Genomic DNA, 12,507 nt, shown 5'->3' with positions numbered 1-12,507 from the left:
GTCCTTCAAGGAAGCTTGGTCCAAGATACCTGGGTCCATTTATTAAGAGAAAAATTAACCCTGTGGCTTTCGAGTTAATACTACCTAAAAATATGAAGATTCATCCAGTATTCCATATCTCCCTGTTAAAACCATATATTCCAAGTGGATTTCCCAATCAAGATCTGGAGACTCCTGCTCCACTGCTGGTCGAAGGTAATGAAGAATACGAGGTGGAGGCTATCCTGGATTGTAGAAAGAGGGGAGGTAATACCCAGTTTCTCATCAAATGGAAAGGCTACGGTCCAGAGGATAATTCCTGGCAACCATCCACTAATGTCCATGCTCCACAGTTAGTTCGAGCCTATCTCCATCTTCACCCTGAAAAACAAGCCTTAGTGGGCAGCCGGAGGCTGCCCCTAAGGAGGGGGGGGGCAATGTAAGGGAATTCCCGTGAGACGGCTGGTGATAGACGTGCGCATGTGCACATAAATGCGCGATCACGCACGATGAAGATTGGCGCCAGACGGACTATTTAAAAGGTGCCTTTGCCTGTGCTGAGTGCTGACTGGTCTTCAGCTCCCCCGTGTCCTGCTTGTTCCTGTGTGATTCCCTTGTTGCTGACCCGGCTTGTTCCTCACCGGACTCTGATTGCTCTCCTGATTGATACTGGTTCCTGACTTCGGCTCTGCTCCTGACTTCGGCTGGCTATTCCTATGACACTGCTCCTGTCTCTTCCTTTCGCTTCCTGACTTGCTCTGGTGTACACCTGGCGACTTACAAAACCAGCTCTGCATGTTACCACTGTGCCTGAATCAGAGGATCATCAGTCTTCCAAGGTCATGATCTACAAGAGCTGCAAACAACAACTACTGGCGCTATTGTTCCCCTGGGTCCTAGACTCCCTCTGTTCCAACTCCAATGGGGTCAGGGCTAGTGACACAAGTGAGGTCGACGTCGTCATTTCAGTCTCCCATCAGGTACGTGACAGTGAGTCTAGGTGCTGTTGCTGTTTTATAGACAAGGTTGCCAGATCTACATCTGTATATTGGACGAATATTGCTCTTGCCAGAATTTGGCAAACTGAGCATTGATCACTACAGGGTCAGTCAAGAGGGTGCCATCAGTGTCCCTAATATTCACTATAGAAGTGACTGGGTCCTGTTCCTTGGAAAGCCAGGCCAAGAGATTCCCCATCTTACCTCCCTGTTTAAAGATGCGCTGTTTGGTGCAGTCCATGCTTCTTATTCTTCGCTCTAAGGAGCTTAACCTCCTGGTATGCCACCTGCATGTCTAAATAAGTGATGGGATTGCGGGTCTCCATATATTGTGAGTCTAAGGCGTGAGCACTAACTCACCGAGTATCGACTATCTGGGTTTGGTATTGACCCAGTGCATAGGCCTTGAAGCCATCCCATAGTATCGCTGAGGGCACTGAGCCTTTGTTAAGAGGCCAGTAAGCCTGAATTGCCTCAGCAGCCCGAGTCTCAACTTTTTCTTCTGAAATCCAATACCGGCAGAGTCTCCACACCTTATCTGAAGGTGCTCTATGAACCTGTAGAGTCAACATAATAGGGGCATTGTCAGAGATACCCCTGGAGAGTATGGAGACCTCTTGTATCTTAGCAAGTAACTCCGTGGACACATAAATATCAATTCTAGACATGGTGTTATATGTAGAAGAGAAGCGGGTGTACTGCCTATCTTTAAGGTGTTTCCAGCGCCAAGTGTCCTGAAGCCCGTATAGGGCTGCTCCCTTAATCAAAACTGAGTCTTTAGCTGTATCTGGGATCAACTTATCACCACTGCGGAAGGAGGCATGTTGAAGTCTCCTGGTACAATACCATTTGAGGATGGGAACAAAGCAAGGAGAGATGTTAACTTATGAATGTGGGTGGAGTGCACAAGTGGAGGAAAGTATACCCCTAGAATCACCATATCCATAGAATCAATCACTGCATGGAGCAAAACATATTTACCCTCCGGGTCCAATTTAAGGTCCAACAAGGAGAACGCCTATCACATAGGAGGAGTAGGTCACAACAAACCCATGCCTTCTTGAGTCTAAGAACCTTACTTCCTGTGAGATGAGTTTCCTGCAGTATGCATATATGAGGGTTGTACAGTTTAGGGATCATTTGATATTTGCATCAAATTCTCTAACATTCTGTGATGTCACTTAATAGGGAGCTAGGGTTTAAGAACAAAAGGTAAATTTGGGGTTCCCGGTGAAAGACCCCCTGGACTTGGAGACTAAAGTAACATAACTACCCCCAATGTCTCTTGGTAGTCAGGGTCGCCTGACGTTTTGATGGCCTGCATGAACACAGTGAAACTCTGCTGCTCCGTCTCCGCTGAGTCACATGGTTCAGTCTGCAATGCCATGTTGGATTTTCCCTCTTGCGCGGGAGCCCTAAACTGGCTTTTCCTCTGTGGCTCAAAAATATAACCAACTGTGCTTACTTAGAGAAGACCTATGGCTACATCATACACTTTCAGTTCATAATATTAGCATTGTAATAGCAATACAAACATTAGTTATATTTGACAATCCAATATACAGTTTGCTTTCATGGAAAGTCTCCTTTCATGTTGTGAGTTCTGCCTGTCTGCTGATCATCTGTTTCCACAACTTCCTGGATTCCCAGCATGCTTTACAGCATCTCCTCTGCTGTTTACTTTCAATTTCTAAGGACTACATTTCCCATGGTACCTTGCTGCACGCAAGCAGTGATTCCTGTACTGACTCCATCTCCTGAAATGCCTCCTCTTAGCGCTTCTGTAGTTTAGAAGGCAGGTTTTGTGATAGGTGTAACACAGCACTACCCACAGGGCATAGTGAATACATGTCAAAGAACTCCAGAAAGTAAATGTGTGGGGATCTTCACAAAGTAAGTTTACAAACTTCAAGATGGTTCAGATTAATAGAAATAGGCTAGAAATGATTGAAATACAGGCATACCTCGGTTTACGAATTTAATTTGTTCTGCTGGACTTTTCGGATAGCGAAGAATTCGCAAACCGAAACGCCGTTTCCCATAGGGATAGATTGAAAACCAACTAATCCATTCCTGAGGTCAGAAAAAAGTAAATGCTACTAAAATACTGCATGAGTTATTTTATCAAGTCATGTAGTATTTTAGTAGTGACAACCATGTGTTAACGTTTCAGCTGTCAGCGGGATTCCCCACGGACAGCTGAATGTAATAGAATTGCCGGCAATAAAAAAACGGCATGGGGTCCCCCCTCCCATCCATATTGAGCCCTTCGGGTCTGGTATGGATTTTAAGGGGAACTCCCACTCCAAAATGTAAAAAAAAAATGTTGTGGGGGGTCCCCCCAAAACCAAAATCCATACCAGACCCTTATCTGAGCATGCAGCCCAGCAGGTCAGGAAGGGGGGGGACGAGCGAGCACCCCCTCCCTCCTGAACCATACCAGGCCACATGCCCTCAACATGGGGGGGTGCTATGGGGGCAGGGGGGCTCCCCCCAAAGCACCTTGTCCCCATGATGGGGACAAGGGCCTCTTCCCCACAACCCTGGCCAGTGGTTGTGGGGGTCTGCAAGCAGGGGGCTTATCGGAATCTGGAAGTCCCCCCCCCCCCCATGTGAATTACTATGGGGCACATGGTCCCGATACTCGATCACAAAAACCAAAATGTGTAGTGTGAAAAAAGACAGAACACGGTCTTTGACAAGTCCTTTTTAAAAGAAAAAACTAAAAGAATGCCCCCCGCAGTAGATCCAACATCAATGACCATGCCCGCCGCTGCCAAGACGAAAAAAAGAATAAAAAAAAAAAAAAAAAAAAGGCTCCACTTCTGAGGATGACTCCTGCTTCCTTTTAGCTGATTTCCTCAAGTTAAAAGAAACAATGTTTCCTTTTAGTTTCTTAAAAGAAGCAAAGTTTCCTTTAACTCCAGGGAAAGTGACAGCTAATTCTGTGAGCTATAGTGAAGGTAAAAAAAAAAGCTTGCAATTGCATTTAAAAATTCGTAATAAATTTGTAAACCGAGGCATTATTTTCAATGGATTTTCATTCGTAAACCGAAAATTATGTTAACCGAGGCATTTGTAAACCGAGGTACACCTGTAAAGTGTGGAACTGAATATAAGATTTTACATTTTGACTATAGATATGCTTTAAAGTGCTTTTCCACTTTTGTAGTCAAACATGAGAACCACATTATGTTTGTGTTCCTAGTCACACAGCATCTTGTTTTTATATTTCTTACCTTTCAGATCTAGTACAACTGATGAGATATCTGCCTCCAGACAGGGTTAATCATGGTAAACACAGCTTTCAAACCCCGCTTGCTATAAGTTCCACATGAACTACAGTCATTTGCAGATAATTGTAATAAAATCACCTTTGTGATTATCACACTCAGCACCTAGCCAGGATATGTCTATAACTGTCCAAATACTCTACTTGCCTAATCTGTGATTTCATAAGCACTCCCGGAATTAAGGCAGTAGCCATCAAAGATGTGGGCATCTGAAGCCCACTCCTATGTTTTTCCAGGATTCTGTGCAGCTGGCTACCCAGCATGTGCCTCCCGATCGCATGCCTACTCGGTAATGACAATGCGCCTGCGCAGTAATGACTTCACGGTGCACATAGACGCTTAGACTGCCTGAAGACTCCTGGGATCGATGACACAGATATCTCGGGAGTCAGTGGGACATCCTAATTACATCACTCACCTAGGCGGCTGGAACAGGATGTCCCAGGGAAAATAATAATTAAAAAAGGTACTTTCACAGAACATTTTATTATCCAATTACATAAGCACTGTTGGTGGAATTAGAGTAAATTACAAATTTGGAAAATTAGTCAAACTCCACTTTAATTTGCAATTTTTAAATATTTTGTTTTCCAATGTAAATGTGTAACAAATATGCAGTTGGCATTATTCCAAATTGACTGAAAAGAGTGGAAATATCCTTTAGCCCTGGTTCACGCTAATGTGGTGCGGAATTTGCGCGTTCTCTGTACGAATTCTGCACTGCATCAGAATCGCACCCCATTCATGTGAACCGCTGCTGTGGGTGTGTATATTGACACCCCGAAGCGGTCCGCAAAAAGCGGTGCGATGTGCAGAATCAGACCACATAGGTGTGAATAACCCATGCAATCTGATTCTAGTGAGGACCAAATAAAGGGTCCTGCACCTTTTTGGTGCGGTGCGATTAGAACCATACAAAATGTATGGTTCCAATCACACCGCACACAAATCGCATGTGATGTGCACAGGAATGCAGTGCGGTTCCTGTGCGAATCACATGCGATATACCGAACCCCATATATGTGAACCCAGACTTAAAGTGGTTGTGAAGGTTCACTTAATTTTGCACAGAGCAGCACTAAACCTCTTCTTCTGGGGTCAGTTTAAGATTGCGGAGGAATTGAAGGTTCATGCAGGTCAGATTAAACTGTTTCCCGAATTTGTATTGGTATGTGTTCTAATTCTTATGTGCATTGATATATTTTGTGAACAGATAGAAATCCAGACAAAACGTGTGTGCAAGCAACTCTTTGTATGTGTTTTTAAATGTGTCATCCTTCTCTTGGTTAAGCACACTTTCCTTGCAGCAGAGGGGTCTTAGGACACAATTATCTTCCTTCTCTTTTTGCCTCCCAAAATCCAGGAACATACTGGCAGGTTATCGGTGACTCTGGTATCACTATTGTCTAAGCTGCTATAGAGCCATAGAAATATATGTTGCTGCTAGTAGAGATATTTTGATAACTGACAAAAGTGCTCCATGTTTGATCCAGCAAAAAGCAAAGCAAAGTAGCTGTACCACAGAGACACTGCGCTTTTATTAACGAGCATTCCCGGAATCATCTAATTAGCCAAGTCCTCCCCCGGAGCAGGCTGGACAGCTGTCTGTGAGATTAGAGAAACAAGAAACACAGGGCCTCATTCAACTTAAACACTCCACCCCATTCATAAGTAAGGGAGGGAGGGACGGACACACATCAGGGACACATACCTCACCCACACTTACTGTGAGATCAGGACACTACCTTTTACTCCCACCCAGTGTAAACACCAGGATTCTGTAATTCTATGCTAAGGAATATATTTACAAATTCCCAGATGGAGCAGGAAACTGCTGTTTACTCTTCCTAACTTCAGAAAACGAACTTAGAATATGTGTTTTAACAGTGAGCACTGTCTTTGTAACAGATGCTTTCAATCTGACGTCTTCAATTCAATGTCCAGAGCCATGTTCTATAGTATGCATTCATCTCTAAGGCCTCATGCACACTAGATGTTATTAAAACGCCAGTAGCGTTAGCTGTAGAATTCTGCATTAAAACTTGAGTTTTTTGTGTTTTAGCCTTTTGCTTTTTTCAGCGTTTAGTGTTTTTCAGCAAAATTATACTCCCACAAAATCTTCAGGCTCAAAAATACTCATAAATGCTGGATAGCCATGTTTTTCAGCTTTTATCAGCATTTTTACAGCTAAAAAATTCTTCTTAAACCCACTAGTTCTGGGTGTTGTTTCCAGCCAGAAAACGCTCCTGCCAAACAATGCTGACTAAGCCCCTGGTCACATCGGGTGCAATTTGGCATGCGATTTGCATGCCAGGCGACTTGCAAATTGTATGCCAAGTCGCATCCTATTGTCCGCCATTAGAGCTGTCATATGCGGTTCCAACTTGGTCAGAGCCGGTACCCAAAAATTTTTAAGTGTATTCCAAAATATAACTGACGTTTAACTTGTACCTTACAGTTACCCGAGCATAGTGTTTAACCCTTACCCTCTCCAGAAACCTAACACTTTACCGCACTCTTAAATTTGATGCTTAACCTTACCAACTTATTACTTAATATGGTTGTAAACCCTTACATATACCCAGTGAAGTGACTAGGCTCAGGTGATGCATAGAGATTAAACAAGTAGTTGAAAGCCACTTCACCTCCTCTCCCTCATGCGGCTTTCAGCTGCTTCATGGACAGATACACAGGGGGGTTGGTTCTTGTAATTGCTGCCCCCTACCGCACAGATCACCCTCGACTGTCAGATCCCCCCTGCTGTGTTTTCTGTACATTTTGGCATAGTTCACCTGTGGAGCGGTGCAGGAAACTGCAGCAGAGTTGCAGATTTATGCATTGTTCTGCACTGCACATGTGGGGAAGTGTGCATGGGACACATAAAAAAGCATTGTTTTCTGTGTGCCCTTGCAGAGGGCTGCGTTTTTCTTATGCAGAAAAATGCTGCTCTCTGCTATAGTGTGAACATGCCCTAAAGCCTTGTTCACACAATGTGCAAAAACGTGAGTTTTTATGCCCCTGCCTCTGCAAGGGTACAAAGAAAAGAAATTGTTCTCTATGTGCCCTCCTGTTCACACCAAACACTGGTATCACATGCAAATTTTTTTCTGTGTGGAAATCTGCAATGTGTATGCAGTTTTCTGCACAGAAAAAAAAACTGACGAAAAAGTGACACCAGTATTGTGGTGTGAACTGGGTACATAGAGAACAATTTTTTTTTTTGCTTTTGCAGAGAATTTGTGACCCCCGATAAATAGTGGCCCCCGCTCAGGCTAACAAGGTCTGATTGATTGGATCCAGCTGGCTAGTAAGGGTGCAGTCTGGGGAATGGTTTGTCCAGATGCAAAGTACACTGTAGTATTAGGAAGAGATAGCCCCGACCACTGCACATCTTGCCCGGCCCAAGTGGTTAACAGGTAAAATCAGCCTCAGCTGGATTCATCCAAGCCATGCCCCAAATGTATTTCATGCCACTGACAGGCGAAACACGTTGGGCATGGCTTGGATGAATCGAACTGAGGCTGCTTTTACCTGATAACCATTTGGGCCAAGCAAGGTGTGTGGTGGCCGGGGCTATCTCTTCCTATTTCTGCAGTTTCTGCAGAGAATTTGTTACATTTCTGCACAGAAAAAAAAACCTCATGTGACAGCAGTGTTGTGGTGTGAACAGTTGTTTTCTTTGTGTCCTTGCAGAGTCCTACGTAATAAATGCTCATGTCTCTGCACATGGTGTGAACAAGCCTATGTAAGCGAAAGCTGCACCTTTTTTTTCATCAGTTTTTATGCAGGTATATTATGAATGAGGCCTTGAAGTAATTACAAAATACCTAAGTTTTAAAAGTCAAAAACTATTTAGAATCTAGTTATCTATCTAATTATAGAATTTATTTTTACCATTCCCCTTTTGTTCCATTTCTGGCTTTTATAAATTGGCGACACATCTTTTAAAAAGGAATAAATGTTAGATTTATAGAATATAATGCACTGTGTTTAAAATAAAACTTTTTCAAACCTGAAGGGCTATATAAAGTGAATCATTTAGCAGGAAACCTAAATATTCTGCTTCCAGCAATCAGTGCTTGGTTTTCCAGGCAATGACCATTTTTTTTTTGCAATTCTTGTTTTGTTTTGAATTCTCAACAGAATTCTGTATGAATCAGGCAGTGCAACTCCAAAGATTCCACAATTGAAATAAGTCTGAGTGAAACAAGAATATCATGTTTTTGCATGGCGTAACCCAGCTCCTCATCTCTGCCCACATGACATGTTGTATAACAGCCTTAAACATGTGTTTAGGTAAGACAGACTAAAAGTATTAGTGTTGTGATTTTGTTTTCCAAGGTAGGTCCATGTATAATGAAGCCATTGTATGGTGACAGGATATGTTTTGTGGGCTGAACTAGAACTAATGGTAACCGCACCTAACAAGAAAAACATAGGTCCAAGGGGCAAGGGAAGGTGCTGGTTCCCAGCATATTATTATTATTATTATTATTATATCGAGTTTATATAGCGCCAAAGGGTTTACTCAGCGCTGTACAATAGAGGGGGGGCATATAAAAAACAAAACAAAAAAAATTTAAACCCTAATTGAATGATCTTTAGCTTGCTGTCTGCACTGTGTATCATAAACAATTGCCATTTTATTTTTTCATGAAATAACAAAAATCAGTAAAAGGGACATTACACAGGTCAGTGGTGTGTGTCCTTTGTGCTGCTGGCTCATGCATTAGCTGAAATCTTTCCCGTACGACCCCCACCCCACTGCCATAATCTTCCCGTAAAAACAAAGGAAAAAAAGGGGCGCACCAGGGCTCCGAGGAAGAGGAGACAGCTCCTCGAAACACGTCAGCCATAAGAGGGCCCTCACAAATTTGGGAGCTGATCCTGTGTACTGGTCGCTTTGTATCTCTCACGGTTTTGTTTCTACAATGTTTGTGAGTATAATTTGCTTTGGATTAATAAAGCGATCACCCTTGGTAATGAACAAGGCTGTTGCACCCCCTTTTTTCCTTTGTTTTTACAGTTGATTCCAGCGGGTTTTCCCCCAACCCCTAGAGGGCAGTAAGACCAGTGCTGATATTTGATGCATGAAGGATGTGTCACAGTTGCATCTTTGTACACCACTCTTGAGCGGAGGGGACTGATATATAATGATGATTACATAATCTTCCAGTGCATTGAGGGTTAATGGAGCCGACAGACCTCTACAGGCACTCATCAGGAGTGCCTACTATGCCCGTCCTCTCTGCCCCCCCCTTCCCATATTCATATAAGCTGTATATATCATCTATGAATGGAGGATGGTCAGAAGAATGAAGGGTGTGTCTCCTTCATTCGTAGATCACATTGAGTGTGCTAATTTTTCACTTGTGACTAAATTCACTAATGCTGCTGATCACTGCAGCCAATTCTTGTCTATGTGTACTTACTCCAGTGTCGGCTGCACATCATTGCTCTGGACCAGCTTCCTGTGGACCCTGCCTTCACAATGTTTGTCAGTATGCTGCTGTACAGTTATCTGGGTTTCATGAGTAGTTGAGACTGTTTCTTACCCTGAGCCTATATGTTGGTTTACTGTTGTGGTCACAACATGGGGAATTCTAGACATTGGGGGATAGCCCCACCTGCACTGGGCACCCCCCGCTAGCATTGTGCGAATGATTCTGGGGCTGCTTCCTGATTGATTTCGACCTAGATTTGTATTATCCTCTGATCTTGGAGTCTGTTCCTTCCTTAGAGTCCTCTGTGACTGTTGGGTGTGGCTGGTGGCAGTAACACACCTCTTCAGGAGAAGAAACGTAAGGAACAGACTGCAAATTTGTCTCCCTTATTTAAAAAACATCCCTATTGTTTCTACACTCCTTTGACCTCCACATCAAAACTCCCCGAGCATGGCTACCTGTCCGTGTGCAAGTTTGGACACTCAGTCTTCCAAATCCTAAGACAAGCCTTCCTCTGCATGAGGGTGCATTTGTTAAAGAGTACCTCCACTTTTGTTGAGAAAAATATATTTCCCTCTTGGCGATCTATGTACATTGCAAGGATTTTATCAAACTTTGTTGCAGATTCCTATTTTTTGTTATTCTGAAGAAGTAGCTGTTTGTGTCCATGTGCAGAGAGTGCATCTGTATGGGAGTGATTTCATAATTATATATCAGCATCTGCACCTGCAGGGCTCTGAGGAAAACTGCAGGGTCTGCATCCCTTTAAATGTGTTTTCCCTTTGGGAGTATCATACCACAAATTAAATTTTTTTCTGCATGGGATGCTCAAAATCTGACTTGTATCTTAGTGCAGACTTCTGGGAAAATTAATAAGCCAATTGAAACAGCAAGAAATGACGTATCTTGGGGTGGTCTGTACACCCTCTGTGTACAGAACACCTCCAGGTTGCCATATTGCATCGAAAGGAAAATAACTTCAAAATAACATTCAGTTACATAATGAGGGCACTGTGACTCATTCCACCGTCACTAGGTGGCTCAGGCAGACCATCATCCAAGCTTATGGTCTCAAGAATTGAGTTCCAACCTCTCCTGTAAAGTCACACTCTGCTAGATCTGTGAGTGCTTCTTGGGCTTTTTGGCATCAAGCAACTATTTGCAAGATTTTCAAGGCTGCTACCTGACCTTTTGTTCCTAGGTTCTTTAAGTTCTACCAGGTGGATATTGCATCATCATCTGATGGCAGCTTCAGGCATAAGGTCATTCACATGGCTCTATGAGCTGTAGGCAGACGCTAGTTCTTTTTTGTTTTTTTGAACCTGCATTTAAATGCTGTGTTTCCCACCCCTCAGTCGGACTGCTGTTGGACATCCTGAAAGTTAAAGATTTCCTGTATCCCCAAAAGGACAAGAAGGAAAATATGATATTTGTACTCAAAGTGAAATCCTTTTCTTGGAGTTCATTGAGGGACACAGGTCTCTCCCCTCTTTTTATAAATATGCTCTCATTTGCTACTGTGCATTTAAAACTAATGCATACTGGTAGTGGGAGGGGTTGTCCTGGACTAGCCTACAGTTTATTTTGGTTGCCAGTGTTCAGTCCTCTTGAAAAAGAGCTAGAATTGTGTGATCAGCAAAGAAGCATGAGCTTTGATGGTTGCAGAGCTGTATCTTTGAGTCGCCAAGAGCACACAAATAGCAGCAGTTATACTTTGCAGCTCAGTGCTGAAGAGGGTGTGTTATGGTTCTGTGAAAAAGTTAGTTATATCTTCCAACCATTTTTTAGAACCTACAGTTGGGTTTCAAGCCCATTACTTAGGTGTTCCCATAGGCATTCAAGGATGGTCATCCATCCATGCATGCATGAATCAAACCAGGTTTGGCAGTTTAGGCAGCCTCTAAACATGGACCATCGGCTTAGCTTTTGTCTGAAATCAGTGTGAATAGGCAGTGGGAAGCTCTGTTAGAAAATAATGCTGGTGCCACTTTGGGAGGTGGGGAACAGAAATGTCTGAATACAATTTTTTTTGTGGCAATTGTGTATGAGTCATAAAAATGTTTGGATCAACCAACTGTCATCTCAGGTCTATAATCTGGTTACGTTTTTGGGAGCACCAACAGGTTCTGCCACAAAAGCTAGTCAAAGTACTTTAGGATTCTGTCAAGAAGATCTTGCAAGATTCTGGTTTTCCTTCGTGCCATGACTGAAACATTTCTTGTTTAGATGTATTTAAATCAGTTTAGTCACCAAACCTTTACTGGATTCAACATATCTATGTAAAACTCAGTTTTAACCACTTGCTGCAATGGCCAATTCTGACATTTCTCACACTCATATAAAAATCAGCATTTTTTTTTGCAAAAATTACTTTGAACCCCCAGATATGTTTGTTGAAAGTAGAGGCCCTGGGGAATAAAATGGTGGTTGTTTTTTTATGATATTTGCACAGCCAGTTTTAAAATGCAAATTTTCAGGAAGAAAAAAATGTAATTTTAGTGCACATAAACACAATAGAATACCCACTTTTTGGGAAAAATATAAAAAATATTACGCTGAATAAACAGATACCTAACATGTTACGCTTTAATGTTGCGGACGCCCATGGAATGGCGACAAACTACGGTACAATAAATTATACATAGATGACGCTTTCAGCCTGGGTTCACACTGATGCGGTGCGGAATTTGCAGTGGTTTCTGTGCGGATTTCGCACCGCATCACAATCGCACCGTGTGTATGTTAAGTTAACAACATCCCAAAATCGGTCTGCTAAACACGGTGCAATGTGCA

The 12,507-nt window shown here is 42.8% G+C and overlaps 1 protein-coding gene across 1 annotated transcript in view; it reads left to right on the top strand.

Annotated features, from left to right (window-relative positions):
- The window catches only part of TNK2 (tyrosine kinase non receptor 2), a 288,277-nt gene that overhangs the window by 24,981 nt on the left and 250,789 nt on the right, over positions 1–12,507 (top strand). The gene's annotated exons all lie outside the window — the stretch shown is intronic.

This window comes from Staurois parvus, unplaced genomic scaffold (genome assembly GCF_062004578.1).
Source record: "Staurois parvus isolate SC_StPar_1 unplaced genomic scaffold, SC_StPar_1.0 ptg000235l, whole genome shotgun sequence".
Lineage (NCBI taxonomy): Eukaryota > Metazoa > Chordata > Amphibia > Anura > Ranidae > Staurois > Staurois parvus.
This window is presented reverse-complemented; position numbering and strand designations above follow the sequence as displayed.